This window comes from Thunnus thynnus, chromosome 22 (genome assembly GCF_963924715.1).
Source record: "Thunnus thynnus chromosome 22, fThuThy2.1, whole genome shotgun sequence".
Lineage (NCBI taxonomy): Eukaryota > Metazoa > Chordata > Actinopteri > Scombriformes > Scombridae > Thunnus > Thunnus thynnus.
The window spans coordinates 9,599,871-9,617,579 of NC_089538.1; the positions used below are offsets into that span (position 1 = coordinate 9,599,871).

The 17,709-nt window shown below is 40.0% G+C and overlaps 1 protein-coding gene and 1 long non-coding RNA gene across 5 annotated transcripts in view; one reads left to right on the forward strand and one right to left on the reverse strand.

Annotated features, from left to right (window-relative positions):
- LOC137174171 (ADAMTS-like protein 1) overlaps window positions 1-17,709 on the forward strand; it is a 103,181-nt gene that overhangs the window by 50,824 nt on the left and 34,648 nt on the right. The gene's annotated exons all lie outside the window — the stretch shown is intronic.
- LOC137174845 (uncharacterized) lies at window positions 1,259-15,812 on the reverse strand. Its single transcript, XR_010925486.1, has 4 exons — window positions 15,600-15,812; window positions 11,755-11,887; window positions 1,794-1,891; window positions 1,259-1,445 (listed from the first exon to the last, which is right to left on the reverse strand). It is a non-coding gene; the product is annotated as an uncharacterized lncRNA (long non-coding RNA).

Below are 17,709 nucleotides of genomic sequence, written 5' to 3' on the forward strand. Positions count from 1 at the left end.
TACAGCACAGTAGTAGAGTAAACATACATGTTTTTCCTATCTGGAAAGCCATGTCTTGTTCTGCTCTCTGTAGTATTTGTTTGCTGTATCCAGCAGTGCTTGGTGGTTTACTGGAATTGCAATTTAAAGTTCACAGATTTGTTGATTCAGCAAGCCTCTTTTATCAAACCTGTGTGTAACACCTCAAGTGAAGTTGTGAATGAAAACAACTAAAAATTAAAAAATGTGCCTAAAATGTATAGAACGGTGGCACATATTATTTCCTTGCTCACCGTCTTGCTCTATAGCAATGCATGTAGCACTGCAGCAAATTATAGTGTAACAACATTATGTACATTACCTTTAGGCCTGTCTTCTTTGACTTATCTGAACATAACTGCCATCTTAGGCCTGAGAATAGATTTCCTATTCTACATTCTACATTCTACCCATTCTACATTCTATATTCTACCCACTACAACAAGGCATGTGAAAACTGCATTTGTATTTGTATTTGTAATGGCTGTTTTTTTGCTCCTGTTGGTCAGAAGGGGCAACATGAGTCCATTGTACACTCAAAAACCCACAAAGGTGATATTTATACTTTATCTGAAATGTTTTCTAACAGAATGTTTTGGCTTTATAAGAGAAAAGACTTCAAGGGTGAGACTGACTGTCTGGTTCAGCAAATGCATGTCTGGTTAACTTTCCCATCTTTGATAAAGAGCAGCACACAGACTCTTCCCTGAGCTTTTCTATGGGAAGCGGCTGAACAGTTCCAGAAGAATCTGGGACTGTCTCCCACGCAGGGGATCAAGCAGACCTAAACAGAGGTGCAGTAGACTCAGATATTCTCCTATGATCATATTATTTATCTGGGAAATTAGCAGTGACGTTGATAGTGAGTCCCAGGGACCCACAGGTGGTCATTTGAATGGCCCCCACAGTAAAATTTGTTTTTTGATAAATTGTAGTTAAACTTGTGTTTGATGTTATATGGTTATATAACATAAAATTAAACAAATAAAATACCAAATCTGTAAATACTTTGCAGACACACAGCAGCTGAGGAAAGAGGTCATCATATTATACAAAGAAATATTAACTTTTTCTGGGTGAGTAAATGTTAATGTGACTTATAAAAAGGGAAGCTTAAGGGCAATGAGAATGTAGAGCTTTCATGTTTCAATCAGGAGTCATTAGTAACACCATCAAGCACATTATGTTTAATTGGAAAGTAGTTTAAAAACAGGTACACAAAGGGCAGGGTTTTTTGACAACAAGGTTTATTTGGTTTATGTCTGTGATTTCAACATGGATTTGTTGTTCACAATATAGCATCATCAGGGAAAAATAGGATGTGTCCCCTGGATGCGTTGATAGTGAGTTGACTGTGTCCTTTCGGATTTTAACGCGTCAGAGACACAGGACTTGCACCTGTCTACATCATTGAATTAGTCAGTCTCCTGCAGAACAAATGACAGCATTGTTATTATTATGCTAATGATTTAATACATACATTATTGTTGCAATTGACATTTCATCATCTACATTTTCAACATTTTTCCAACTAGATATTTTTTTGGCTTTTGCACCATTATCAACAACAATAACAAGTCCTGCACTTCACTCAGTATATAAGTTGTTCTGGATGACAGCAAAAGCTGTGTTTCCAGAATGTAATATGAAATCAGTTCTTCTGCAGGGCACAAAGCAGTGGGGCTTGTCCGTGTATAAATTGTATATTCTTGAGGGATTTTAAGGTCCTTATAGGCTGGTGCTTAACTCGACATCTCTGGTTGCACAGGACTTACAGCATATTGAAAGGAGGTTTTGGTCTCCACAGTGAGAACGTGGTGGTCTCCCTCTGGTGCATGCTGAGAGCCCATCACTGCAAACTGGTGTAAGCACTCTGAGCGTAAACATGAGATAATCAAGACCATGAAGTGGTATGTGTGCAGATCTCTCTCTCTCTCTCCCTCTCTCTCTCTCTCTCTCTCTCTCTCTCACACACACACACATACACACACACACACACACACACACGCATGCAAGCTCACACCCTCCTGCACACATTCACAGACAGTTTTCGCTGTCTGGGAGCCCTGGGAGAGAATGTAATCTGTTCACAAACCACAAAATTGAAAAATAACCCTGACACTCTTCCAAGCTGAAAAGTGAACAGCGCTTGCAACACAAGAAGGCATACTTAGAGCAAATCTTTATACAACACAGAGGTGAGCCTTTGACATCAAATTAGCATAATTTAAGGATCTCTTAGGCTGTAGCTGGAGTTTCATACTCTCACATGCTCACGCACACTGTAATTCTCTGCAGGGCACAAAGCAGTGGTGCTTGCCAAATCTGCCAATTGTGCATTCTTGAGTGAGTTTTAAGGAGATTTTTTTTTATCTGTGTGTGGTTTTATATACAGTACATAGACACACAGATACAGTGTCTTATATATTATTAAAATATAAAGTAAAGTATGAAAAATAATCAGCTATCATGTCGTCACAATTCAGCGTCTCTAAGGCTACCACAGTCCTGCATAATGTGTCAGAAGGACTAAACCCCGCTTCACTGATACGTTTCTGTAGTTTACTCATTTTCCTATCATGGCAAAGTGTCAGAGGTTAGTAAAAGATAAACTCATGCCAGCAGTGTTGCAGCAACCTTTTTGACTGTTGACATGGGAGACTTTGATGAATGCTGGTCAGCAGCAGACTAATCAATGCATTTTACATCTCTTCCTAATCTCATCAATGTGTGATTAAGACTCACCTACTTTGTGGACAGTTTTGCCAAATATTTGTTCATTTTACCACAAGAGTAGATGAAGGCCTGTTTGCAAGGTTAAAAAAAGATATGATTTAAAGCTAACTAACCTGAGTTTGTGTACTTTAGATTTGTTAGCATAGCTGAAAGACCTCTGCCAAACAAATGCAGTGCATCCACAGGACATTTTTAGGGCAAATGGTATTATAATGACATGCAGTACAGATGAGTAATGTGTATTATGTGTTTGAAGGATATTCAGTGTCTCCTAATCAGCAATATGCCCTTATTATAAACTTTTTTCCCTCCACAGAAAGAGCTCATATAATCGGAAATGGTTCATTTCTCAGTCTTGCTTTATATGACACGGCCTTGTGGTCTTCCACAGATCATGCCCTCTCGATTGTACAACAAGTCGAATGTGGTTGTGGTTTAATTAGTCTCGCCTCTGATGCATGAGGTTTACAAATGCTCTCGGGCTGATTGTGAGCACGGCCTCTGTTCCCTGATTCGAACGTGAATGCAGAAACCACCAAAGGGCTTTAAGAAACGGGGGCCTTTTCTGTTCATCCAGCAACATGGTAATAATTCGAATGATGCTTCCCAGATGCATGTACCGGACACTGAATTTGGAGAAGCTGATATGTTAAGCACAGCAAAAGTAGTCAAAGCCCATATGCAATGCCAAAGAGATCTTAAAGGATCAGGATTTAAGTGTATGTGTATGTTTTTTTTTCTAAAAAGCTTTCTGTGCTGTGTTGGTAAAACTCTGGGCCTTGGGCTAAGTTTCACCATGATTTTGCTTGTTTTTCTTTTTCATTATAACTTCGTCAAACAATAGGAATTTGAGATCTATTCAGAAGTCAGAAGTAGAAATGGATACAGACCTCTTAATAAAATAAAACACCCATCCATAAGGTCTGTATCAAACCAGCATCTGATGCTTGAAGGGATATGCATCCTCCCACAACAAACTTCCTGGATCACTTTTTTGTTTTTTCTTTCTGTATCCCGACCAAATCCCAATAAAAGGTGGCCCAGCAGAGCATTGACGCTTCCAGATTTATGGGCCCGTAGCGCACGATGAAGGTCCTGCGATGAAAACATTGTCTGGAGGCCTCGGGCGGGGAGCCAGGGTGTTAGTTGACTAAAGACAACTCAGGTTGGTGTTACGTTGTCCCCAATGAAACGTCTGCATTTTGTTGTTATACGTGTGTGTCTGCAAAGATAGTCTGTCTGTGATTTATGGTATTAATCTTTGCATCGCGGCGGAGCCAAATGTGAATATCTGTGGTAACAATATAAAGCCATCAATCATTTGATCACTGAAGAAATCATTAATATAGCACAGAAAGCATCTCTATTCAGTTAGACATGAAAAAACATAGGAAAAGAATTAAAAACAAAGCACAGCAGGGACTTCTTTTTTCAGCACATTCCTACTGACCCCTGCAGTATTAAGCAAAGTTTTATTTCCTCTAAGTTAAAAATGTACTGTATACTGTTGGGTTATGATTTGTGGCGCCTTGGGTTTTACAGGTTGAACCACAAGCAAATGAACGGCATTTCTCACAATCAGTTTTGGACTGGAGCAACAGCCACCGAGTCTGAATGACCTCACTGGGATAATGATAGGGGATGAATTTACAGTCGAGGAGCTTCTCCTCTACTTCATCTCTCAACGGGACGCCATAGATGATGGAGTGATGGGTGGGAGGTGGAGGTCGGGGGGTGTGTGTGTGCATGGGATGAGGGAGAGGTTTTAGGGCCTGGCGCTGTTTTGCCCTCAATTGCATGGTGGCACGCGGCAATAGAAGGGCCAATTAAAGGGAGGCGCAGAGTGAAGCCCTACTAGATGAGCTCAGCCTGTGGCTCCTGTCTGGCACACACACACTTAGACACACGAACACACATAAGCACTCAAACAGGGGCCCTGCTCGCTGCTTTTCTTTTCAGATCTTATTTGTCTTATGTTTGCAAGAATTTGATGACGACAGCAAAGTGAGAGAAAAGTGTTTGTCTATACCTGCTAGTGATTTAAAATGTGCACGTACAGTATGCATGTGTCTCACTCCCATCTTTGGATGGGAGTGAAGCTTTATTTTAACACCCTCTTATTTAGTGTCTGATGCCAGAAGCTATGGGTTTATGTAAACTTCTGCCACACTTGAGAGGGCTTAGACCACCCCAAACACTGAGCCTCGTCAGTGCTTATCTTGCCACTACTGCATCTCCCATCGACTGTATATGTGTGCAGATGTGTGTATGTGTGTGTCCGAGGGAAGCAGGGAGGCGAGATCTCAGAGACTTGTGCTCTGGTCTTGAGGTTTTGTAGGAATCTCACTCCGTCAGCAAATCATTAATGAATAGTTAACTGATCACTGTAAGAAACATCACTTTTTCTTTTGCTTCTTCTATGCTCGAAAGGCTCGAGCTCACGTGTCCCTAAGCTGTATGTTACCCGTCTGCAGTTTATGATGATGATTAATGTATTTAACAGAATCTACTTGAATCAGATCATCTTTAAAACTTGTTGAATATCTTTCGAGATGATCCTCACAATGACTTGTAGTTCTGTATCTCACACACAAGATGCCACTCTTGAGCTATGGAGGCTGCAACACCTTGAAGGTGAATAAGATATCTTTGATCAAATGTACTTTTTGTTCTGTCAGTAATATCAGTGCTTTTTGTTCTTTGCTCTGCTCTTAGATGCCACTTTCTGTCTAACTGTCTATCACTTTTTTCTGTCTCTGTTGCTTTCCTTGCACTCTTCTGTGTTTGGTGCATGAGCAGGCAATGTAACTTGTGTAAATGATCTGACATTTTCACTTGCTTATTTATTTATGTGTAATTTTGTCCTTCCTTTGGATGAACTCACATTTGATGTCCAAATATCAGGGAGAGAATTTAGCAACTTGAAAATAGTTTCCAATTATGGGTCAAGATATAAAGAAGTGCAATATTTTTTCTCTTTCCTCTCCTTTCCTTGCCTCCTGTTCATTTTTACTGCCTGGGCTGTTGCCTGTAACAGGCGCAAACACCTCACTCGTAGGGAGTTCACTACAGTAGCATATTTAGACAGCTGTAAGCCCAAAAGCTCCTGGGAAAACAGGGTAGAGGGGTTTTTATGTGGGAGCGGGATGGGATGGGGGTGCACTGATCCATTGCAGCTCTTTTCCTGTGCGGTTACTCTTCAGTCATGCATCCAAATGTTTCCTCTCACTCTCCATCACCTGGGCACGCTTTGACTTGATACTAACCTTAAAGGAACAGACACATGAGGTTTCTGTTCGTGAGCGTGCGCCTGATGATTTTGTTTTGTAAACTGTAAGAGAGAAACTTGATGTAATTTCCACATTTCAACAGTATAAAGGAACATACCCCGAGGCGTGAGTTTTGCAATATAAACTGGCTTTTCTCATAGTGTATTTGATGTATTACTTGGCGAGCAAACATGCACAGTCTTGATGTTACACACTTCCTTCCCATACAGACACACACACACGGTTTCACGTCTCTCTTTCATTCTTTTCCTCCTTCTCTGTCTCTCTAACTCTCATCCTTACACACACGAACACATTACCCACTATACACTCAGATGCACAGATACAGCCTTCCATGTCTAGCAGCAACCTATCATCATTGCACAAATCCTGTAACCTTATATGATAGATAATTTGACATTTCCCTGTGCAATCACTACCCACAGACTTCAAGACGTGGAAAAGATTTTTTTTTATGTCCTGTTCAGGATCGTCATGTACTGTTGGCCTCATTCTAAAACTGCTCACTGAATAGTACTTTTAAGTAGTTTTTTTTTTTTTAGTACTATAACGGATTTGTTTTGGCCTCTCAGGGGCAGTAGGAACAAGCTGTGAACAAAACACTGACATGCTGTCACGTTTTAAGTGATATAGTGAACTTGTTAGCAAAAAGTTGCCTCTTTACACATCCACCAGATGCAGTACATACACATACACACACAGACTGTAAAAAAAAAAAAAAGGATGAACATAGCTACTATGATGTCACCCACTTGTTTGTGGACTCCTGTTTCGAAGCCTCGAGTTCGGCATTTTCACCGTTGCCATATTGGATTTTTGGAGCCAGAAGTGACCATATATGGACGAGAGGGTGGAACTGACCATAACACTATTTGCTAGCTTGGTTAGAACATGCATTTAATGCTAATGCTAATGCTAATTTTGGCTAGCGAAAAACAGGTGTAGAACAACAGAAAAACTGAACAGGTGACTCCTTAGAGGGTCTTTTAGTACAACCCAATGCTGAGTTTTTTAGGGGACCAAAATGGTACAATTAAGTTTCATGAAATGAAAACACACTTAAATGGCAAAGCTACGCCTATACTCCTATTCTAATCTGGGGTTACAGTAGCGTACATAACCAATGTTGTCACCATGGTAGTGACTTGTCAATCACAAAGTAGCCACGCCTTAAAGCATACCCTGTTTTATTGTCTATTTTACTCTGAATGGGACCATAATTTACAAAATGAATATCATGATGTATTGAAGAAGACTTGAATCTAGTGATGGAGACCACAGACTCATTAGGAAAGTGTTTACTGGGGTAATAATTCAAGTGAGAAGTAGGGTAATTTTCTCATAGACTTCCATACAGTCGGACTTAATTTTTGCAACCGGTAGAGTCGCATCCATGGATGTATTATAAGAGCTGGATACCGTACTAAAAATGGCGCCTGTTCAGGCCTATAGGAATTGCTCGGCTGGCGCATACGCCAAAAAAATTTCTAACTTCCAGGTTTGCTTCTGCGTTGTGTGGCCCACTGAATATGCACAGTAGTGTTTCCCCCGCTGGCCCCGGCTGCGAGTTCTGTCATGTGATCCAAGACAGTGAGCTTTTGCTAACTCTTGCATGCTGACTGACATGCTCACAATGACAAGTGAATGACTTAGTTTTCTGTTAGCATGCTAACATTTGCTAATCAACATTAAACACAGAGTACAGCTGAGGCTGATGGGATGCAATTATTTGCAGGTATTTGATCATAAACAAAAAATAACAATCTTGCCCTGATCGTGGCATTAAATTAAACATCAGGGAAGCTGTTACAATTCATCCTTTGAGCAAAATGAATGTCTATACAGAATTTTATCACAATCTGTCCAGCAGTTTTGGAATATTTCAGTCTTTGCCAAAGTGGACCAACAGACAGACTGATATTTCCATCCATACAGCCACTCTGCTAATGTGGCTAAAAATATTGTTATGATTATAGCAGCTTTAAACACCACCAGCAGGTAAATCATTACACCAAGGATGTAAAAAAAAAATGAAAGTAATAAAAAAAATAATTTGTTCATCATGTAATGCTACTTAGTGAAGATGATGCTAACGATTTTTCCATGCCGCTCTCAGTACAGTGTTCATTTGGCACTGTTGGTTCTCCTCCTCTGTTGGCGAGGTTGCCTCCCCTGTTTCGCCTCCACTTTTATATCCACATGAGTGATGTCAGCTATTTTCATTTGCCTTTATCTTGCAGTCATATTTCTTGGATTTTGAGTTTCCTGAAATTTGGCATTGCGTTGCTACAGCAGCCTCCTGTCTTATTTTTTTCCACCTCAAAGAAGGGCATGAGTCTGACGGGAAATTTGGAGGGAACCATGGGCGTTTCTTTTTTGACTCTTGTTTATCTTGAGGCTTTGGTGAAACACCATAATACGTGTCCCATGGGCCACATTTCCATGTTGACCTACTAGTGAGCACTCTGTATTCGATATGCCAGTGGTTTTGGAAAAGAAGGGCTGGATGGCAGGCGTGTGAGTGCTCTTTTCCATATAGATCTGTGATCTGCTCAATGGGTTTAGACAGGCCCAGTTGAAACACTATCCAGTGACTTTTATACAAGAGGGATGGAAAGAGAAGAGACAACTTGAGGGAGTGACAGTTTGAGAAAGAGAGAGGCTTATGGAGAGAAAACGCAGAAAATACAGATGAAATGGAATTGTGTATGGTTCATTTCAGTCACTGTGTGTGCTCTTTTTCCACTATTCCATCTCTGCTGTTCTTCAGGTTCAGTATCTGTCTGTGTCATCATCTCCCCAGTGCCCTTTTGCAGCACGGTTGCATCCTCTATGTGTTTCTCAACTGATTACAGAAGCATATGTGTGAGGAATGCTTGATTGGAGAGCTGAACTGTGGCAGGCTGATGGGTTGTTTCCTCTTTCTAAATGTGGGTGCTGCAAGACAAAAGCCAGTTGATGTGTTGAAGTGTGACTGGTTGAAAGAGCTGTCCGCACTTCCGGCACCATGGCAAGTTACAGACAGAGAGGTAGATCACATAAAAGTCATGTCTCCCATATGGAATCAAATTAGGGTCAATACGATTTTGAGCTTGTGAAAGATGCTTAGAAATAACTTCAAAGCCTGTGGTTCTTTGTAAGTTTGTGAATGTGTAGAATATTTTGATTAGGGCTAAATCTGTAGTCAGATGAAAAGTAAAGAGTTTTTGTGTAACCTCACCATTGATATCATTTGTGAAAAGGTTTCACTTTTCTTCACATTCACAAACCTATATTTTTGTTTCGTTTTTTCATAGTGTGATAACCGCAGACTTTGAAATTGTAAATAGAACATAATTTCACAAGCTCAAAATTTTATTTGAGCACATACTTCTGCTTAAAATAGGAAGTTTGAAGCTTTCAATCAGCTTTTAGAGAAGTGTTGCTTCTTCCTCTGATAATTTTGGACAACTTCTCTGTCTGATGGAAATTTTTGTTTGAAACCTCCATCATGCAGGCAGTAATCTGAAAGATCAACAGTGTTGTACGAGGAATAGAAAAGACTGAGATCCAAGGCAGTTTTCTCAAATTTTAAACTGGCTAGTTCATATTTGAAGAATAATATAAGCCAAGATGGTTGGCCATGTACAAGCCTTCATCAGGGAATGAGTAATTGTTTGAGAAGTGTTTTGTTGAGAACTAATTGCGTGCATATAAGAGATTCAGTGAATTTCTGTGTTTCTCAGCGGGAATTAGAACAATGTGCTCGAGGTGTCATCCCATTTTTCTTTAATCAGCTCCATATTTGTAGGTCAGGTACAGGCCATAACAAGGAACTGAAGCAAACGTGGCCCTTTGCTCTCCTCGTTATTGCATCATTATCGAACTCAAGTGAAAAAAGTCAGATTTCAGAGGACGCTCCAAGGGTTAAAGCCTCCTTTGACCACCTTTATCATATTACTATCGCTTTCTCTGATCGTCTCCGAGCCAAAGACAACACACAATACATTTTCAACAATGAAAAACACATGTTACTGATGTGACTCAATTTTGAGGTTAAAGACTGAAACCTTAGCGGTATGTAGCATATACAGGAGATCAGACACGTCTTTTTGTGGCTGGTGAAGCTTCAACTCACGTTGAGTGTAAATACTCCACACTCTCACATCATGAATAATACGCTGCTGAGACAAACCAGGTGCCTTTTTTATTTGGAGTTGCTGCTTGGTGTCTCTGCTTGAAAAATTGCCGGTGAACTGTTGTGTCTCCTTTTGCAATTATGAAAGAGGTTAATTAGAGAGCCTGTTTCATGTCTACAGTTCAGGAAGAACTGCTTTACAGCCTTGAACATCGTTTCTCTTAAATCTCATGTTCTGAATGCTTTAATTAATCAGAACATTGGCATTTTGCTATTTACTTAAATTAGCGGTTTGCTTCAATTGGATAGTTAAAACATTTTCCATGTTTTTGAGTATTTATTTAGGTTTTCCATTTAGTGCACTTTTTATGCCCTGTCCTTTCCTTTTTCTTCTTTCTCCTACAGTATTAACTGGTGATTCTTTGAAGCTGCTGTGGATCATGACATGATCATAGATGTCATATTTACAGTTCTGCAATCCTGATGGAGGCTCTTGCAGCCAAAATTCTGTGGTTTCACAGTGTTGATTACTGTGAACGGCTGCTGCAAATGACTGCAATATTTTTTCATTATAACACAAGATTCCCCAGACGGCCTCCTGAACAAGCTTTCCAGGGTTTGTCTTCATCAGGCGTCACAGAGATTGGTTCTAACATCCTTGGAGTAAAGAAAATGTGGTTCTCCTTTTAAGCAGAGGATTAAGCTATCAAACTTTTTAACAAAGGAAAACATCCAGTGTTGTTCAAAAGAGCCCGAGAGCTGTCTTAACCAGCAGTTAAGAGACTAGATTTGGTTATAATCCAGATTTTGATTGCCCTCACAGTGGCTCCACTCTTCATTAATTTCCCCACCACTCAAAATTGAAATCATGAGCTCCAAGCTAGCCAGTGACAAATTTTAGTCCCTATCAAACTTTAACATGATTCTTTGACTGTTCTTTGACTTCAGTGACTGTGGCAAGTTCACATACTAAGCAGAATCCCTGGTGCTGTAGTCATCAGAAATATATTCACTGTGTACAAAGAAGAGGAGCAACAACAGCGTGTAAACAAGCTACAAATGACGCACTCCAAGACAAATAGAGCAAGCTGTTAATTACTTAATGATTAAATGATCATTAAAATGATAACAATTCCCAGATGTTACAACTGCAACAGCTGACTGACCTGTAGCATTATGTCACCAGATAAAAACCCCAGTCTTAAGGATTGGTTCTGCATTTTTGTGGTCTTTCCAAACCACTCCGCTCCACGCCAAAAAAACAAAACAAAAAAAGTTACCCGTCTTCCCTCAAATTAGTGCAACAGCATACTTATAACTTTATACTAATTTAGCATGAAATGCATCAGGAAACCAAAATAAATTAGTCACTCAGACAGGAAGGAGTTTAGGGGGAAAGGGATGTGTGATGTCAATTGTGAACAGCCCCAGATGGAACAGGGATGTCTTCTGTTCAGTTTCACATGACTAGCACGGAGAGGACGTACAGACACTGCCGCCAGACATGTTGTTTAACATACAGCAATGTGAGATATGGAAAGTCAGTTTTTTCTTGGACTATCTTCTATTTGAATATGAGCAGTTTTGACTTACATGTTGTCTGTTTCATTGTTATTTTAACAGCCATTTCAGCATCTGGCAGAGATGAAAATTTGTTAATGAATCACCATGCTCAACCTCAGTATGTACAGATGGGCGCTGAATCCTCAAAGGCAAGGTGTTGTCCCTGTAAAGAAAAAAGAAATAACTTTAATGTTAATTTAATTGCCATAAAACAGACCAAACAGAGTTCCAGTGAACACCCACACACATATGGTATTAATGTATTTGGTTTACCAGTTACTTAACTCACTTGACATCAACAGGATGGGAAAATGTAGAAGGACAGAGTTTACTCTTATATGCCAATGCACAGTTGATATAAACAAACAAAACAAAGTCATTACAGATCTGTAGGACAAAAACATCATCATATGAAGTGAAGGCAAGTGAACTTCAAGGTCTTTGAATCATTTAGAACCATAGCTATTTTAAAGGCATACAGCTTTTTGTGTGAATAATTCTTACACGTAATATACAGTGTATGCTCATTTTAGATTTCCAGATATTGGTAGGGTTAAAGCTGCAATAATAGATTTTTTGGCCACTTAGGGGCAACAGAACAAGTTAAATAACACAACATTGACATGATATCACCTTAGTAGTTATGTCTAATGTGTTATTAATATTTACACATCCAGAAGACTCGTTTCAACTTTAGCATTTATATGTAGTTGTGTTTGTGGCCATGACAACGTTGTAGAAAATGCAGTACAGTCAAAAAAAAGTGTGTAAACTGTTATGAAAAGTTATAATATCCAGATGATATGGCAATATGGTCTCCATTTTGAAACACAGGGGATCACTCAAGCTTGATTCTGGCTAGGAGTCCATAAATAAGCTGTGGTGCTTAGCGTCTGCCCAGATCTGGATGTGGGTCCCACGCTCCCCGTTTCCTCCAGCCCACCTTGGCGGGCCTGTTTGGCCGATTCCAGCGGCTTTACACGGCTAATTTATGCCCATCCCCTCCTGTCATACCCTCTTTAAAACGCCACAGTGGCCGTGGTTGGGTTAAGGAGGGAGGCATGTGGGGGCCTAGAGGGGGTGTTGGTGTAGTGGGACCCTGGTGGACTTAGCCTGTGCGTTCACCAGAAAGCTGCTAAAACATATGAGCTCTCCTGGATGTGCTAATGGGAAAAGCTCAGTGCTGAGAACATATGAACGCAGGTTCAGGAAACAGTAAATGTCACTGCTGATTCTTAATTACGTGCCCCATTCCTCCTCTGTGCTGTGGGCTACATTTGGAGTTTTAGAGGCTTCCTCAGGTGGGATCAGAGTGTGGTTACTGGCTCATTCAAAACGTCACTATAAAGAGTACAGAAAGTTATTATTAAATATTGTGCCTCAGGTATACTTTTGGCCTCTGCTCGTATTAACCACCTCCTTATCAAGAAATAATCCATTTGTAGATTACAATTTAATTGATTTACAATATACTGATTTCATTTTTAACCTTGCTGGATTATAATGGCATTAGCTACAGACATTCATGTTTCCCTTTGGATGAATAAATGTTTAAAGTTTAAATTTCCATCAAATGAATAAATGTAATTTCAGGCTTTTCATCTAGTGTCATCGTGAGGTCAAAGTTTCAGTTTGTAATACTTTGGTGTATGACCAAAATACCTGCAAAATGACATTCCCATCAGCCTCAGCTGTACCTTGTGTTTAGTGCTAGTTAGCAAATGTTAGCATGCCAACATGCCAAACTAAGATAGTGAACATGGTAAACATTATACCTGCTCAACAGCAGCATGTTAGCATTATCACTGAGAGCTAGTTTGCATGCTGAAGTTAGCATTTTGCTCAAAGCACTGCTTTGCCAAAGTACAGCCCACTGAGATTCTTAGTCTTGTCATAGCAAATGAAAAATATATTAAATATATTGAAAAAACCATTGTGAAGCCATCCAACACAACCTCACCGGATGTCCCAGGCCATGCAAGCTGACAAGCTGACTGCTGTTCTGAGAAACAAATCATTTTGTTTTCATTCATGCCGTAAAAAGTTCTGGGACCAATATCCAGGCAGAACAAATGTCTTCCTCTGCAGAGCTGTTGGGATTTGCAGTCAGGTCTGTTTGACTGTACGCAGGCAGAGATGGGTCCGTTAAAGGCCAAGTTGGCGTTTTTCTTTCCCGTGAGTGCATTATTTATCCCTAAAATGGCCTTGCATGCAGCACTGTTCTTCCTCTCACCTCAGTCATGATACAGTATCCCCAGAAGGCACGTTTATGGCTCTGTAAATCTGTCATTTTCAGATTACCACCAAATACTGAAACCAAATATTGCTATTATTTACAAAACCCAACAATCCAGTTGACCACCCCTCAATACCACATATTAAGTGACAGTATATAATCATGAGCAAGTACTTAAGAGGAAAAGTTGGACACACTGTGACGAGATGGAGATGAAAGATGATAGGAAGAAAAAATAAATGCTGATCACCAGAGACGATTAAGAATCAATTATTCTGCTTATTCTGCTTTACTTTATGTCTATGAGTTGCCGTTTTGCAGTTCACCTCCCATCTGGCTTAAATTGGATTTAGCTGATTGTCGGGGAATTACATCTTGATTTTAATCCTCTGGTTTTGAGGGGACGGGAAAGTGTGGTTGATTTTCAGCTGCAGGTCGTAAAATTCCTGTACTGGTAAAACATTTTATACTGTGGCCCAGAAAGCTTTTTAAACAATGGCTTTGGTGTAAATCAACCCTGGAGTACATATGTCATTTGTGGGGGTGGTGGGAGACTACCATTTATCCCGCCTGAACCTTTTAAGTCTCCTTGTGGGAGCAAAGGGTTTGGGCTCTTGAGTGTAACTTAATGTCAGTCCCTGGTAACTTTAGCTTCATTTGTCTCGCTCTCTGAGAACTCGGGGCCTGTTAACTTGGGTCATCACCCTATAATATGGCAATCTTTTAATTTGACCCTTTATTCTGCCACAGAGGAGTAGAGGAAAAACACAAGCACTCACAGTAAAGATGCAGAGAAATATGTACGATATTTAAGAAATACCACAGTTCTACATGTACCGTCATTTATCAAGAGCATATAAATTTTGGCAAGAATGAAAAAAATACTGGCAATGAAATTCTGATGATTTGAGCTGTGGTAGAACATTTTACGTCATCATCTCAGTCTCGAGGCTTATATCTCTCCTCATGTTATTTTACCTTTAGACTGTAAAAAATCATTTATGTCAGGGTTACCATGTGGGGGATAGTACAATATGTGTGCAAGGCTGTTTATAGCATGTTCGTTCTTTATGTTTTTGACAGTAACCTCACCTCCTGTATACATAAATAACCTCAACAGGGGACCTGGGCTCGTTTAAGGATCATTCCAGTTAATTACAACATAGGCGCTACTTCCATATATTTTGCCATCATTTCTATCAGTAATAATAACATTATACTCCCCGAGTTTTATTGGTGAGATCTCAGAAGGTGGTGACATTACTAAAAAGTTCAATGGGGTAAGAAACTTGAACAGACAATCAAACAGATTTCAGAGAGAAATCTCCAAATAAGCCAGAATTAAGAAAAAACAAATGCTACCCAAACTGTCCATTTAAACATCCATCACAGTTCACAGACAGACGTCCTGGTTCAGCTTTGATTGACTATACTTATCATGTTTCAGTCAGAGAAGTTTGCGTCAAGGAATTTACCATTTATAGGAAATGGTTCAGTTAGATTTGGTGGAGAAAACTCTGCTCTTCAAAGGAGTTCTCAAAGAATTTGTGCAGAAACTCTGCTGGCAGAACTAATCTTCCCTCAACAAATAAACATTAAATCTTTGATATATCAACATAACCAAAAATATAGCACATACTGTAAGAGAGTCCAGTTATATAGTCCATTATACACTTGCATGACTGGATGTTACTAGTCAGCTGGTAACCACACAGCTTGTCAATGAACCAGTGATTGTGAAGCACAATCGACACAGGTGATGCCAATCAACTAATGCAAGAGTGAGTTAAGTGCTCTGCCTGACTTAATGCTACGGTCCGTTTGTGCACTCCTACAGTTTTCCTGAACAATGACGAACTGTTAGATTTCAGGTGTACAATAAAGTTGTTGATGTAATCTCACTAAACTGTGGGCTTGTTTACAACCAGTTTGATTATCTTGACAGCTCCTATTTTTTGCCCTGTTTGGCTTTGTTGTAGTGATGATGTCATCCTTAGAGCTCAGCAATTTCTTTGGAGAGTACAATGTTATCATAGGCGATAGAAATGATGAACAAAACTACAAAAGTAAGACCCGAGGTGTAATAAACTGCAGTTTTCCTTGAAAAGACTTGAGTTTCTGTCCATGGACAATCAGCTCCCCTAATCTTGTGAACTTCTTGCGTGCCTTCCTCATGCAACCTAATATCCCATCCTGCCCTTGTGTAAAATAACAATGCACTATATCATTTTTTCTCACCTCGTCGTCCTCATGGATTATTGTTTAAACTGTCAGGAGACACCTCCAGCAATGTTGTGGTAGAGAACTGGCTCCAATTGAATGTCAATCAAACACATTAATTTCCTCCTTGGGTGTTTAGTTTTAAACTCTGGGCACATCATCGATGCCACAGTTTATTTTCTGTAGTCATACATTTGCAAATATGAGAAGGATTTCTTCTGAAAGCAAATATCAGAAGGTTATGGATTAAGGGTGCAAGGGGGTATGATTTCTGTGTAGGCCTGTGAAAACATGCACGTCCACGTCCCTCCCTGCTGGCACCACAAAACACACCGGTGTTAAGTGGATGGTTGAGTGTGTGCGCATGTGGGTGTGTGTTTTTAGATAACTCACCAATTCACAGAATGTACACACATTCCCCACTACCAAGTCAAACAAGCCAAGTCCCATACCTTCAGCGGCGAGTTAAGACTTCAAGACAGGTTTGCTGTGTAGAACTGCAATATCCAAAGTGTGTGTGTGCGCACATGTGTGTACTGGTTAAGTGTCGAGACATCCGCTCCGATGTTGTGATTAGAGTTGCTGACTATTTCCTCTGGAGTGCAGCACATTCCTCACAGCCTTAATTGATAGCAATTATGTGGTTTTTGATTTGGTGTTTGATTGGGAGGCGGATTTGAAGTCTTGATTTGAAGGGCACAGAGTTTTTATTGTCTTTGGAACGTCAGGGTTGAATGCCTGAATGATAGCCTGCTACCTTGTAAGTCACATGACGGGGCACCAGCGGGTTGGCACTAAATTTGACTGCTGTATTTTTTATGTTCTGTTTCAGCTTTGTTTTTGTTTCTTGCCATTGCAAAGGTTAAAACTGGAAAGGTACTCAGTGTATAGTATATTCCCCCTGTGCCAAGAGCTGTCCATCTCACCGGTTGTTTTTCTCTATAACCAGAGGAATTGTCCCTCCAGGGGACACCTGGCTCGTTCCCCACCTCCACAGTGCAAATGTTCACTGGCTTAAGCTGCCAGATGTTATGAAAGGCTCTATTGAAGCTCCTGTAGACTTTTTGCTCATAAAGGAATAGAAAAAAAAATCACCATAGCTGAGAAGTCTATCCTGATAGCTTTAGTGACCAGACTATGTCATCTGATTTACATGGGGCTCTCACATGAAGCTATATTGTAAAGACCAAAACTAAGTCAGGAGGCTGATGTGAAGTCATGTGCTCCCAAATATGTCTCAGTTTCTTTTAGATGTATGTTTAGAGTCAGCAGATCTATGCATGCATGGAAATTTCTGGAGCCGTCACTTCGTTTTTCTAAAGATGCCACAGTATGACGGAGAATTTTTGACATTTCCAAAATAGAGTGCTGGCAATAGACAGAAGGAAGCTGTCCAGAGCTAAAAAAAGAAGAGAAATGAGAAACAGTGGCATGAGTGAGAATAATAGAATGAGAGAAAGGAAAGAGGAATATGAGAGTCAGAAATTTGAGATATAAGGAGAAGAAATGGAAAGATTCAAAGGGGGAAG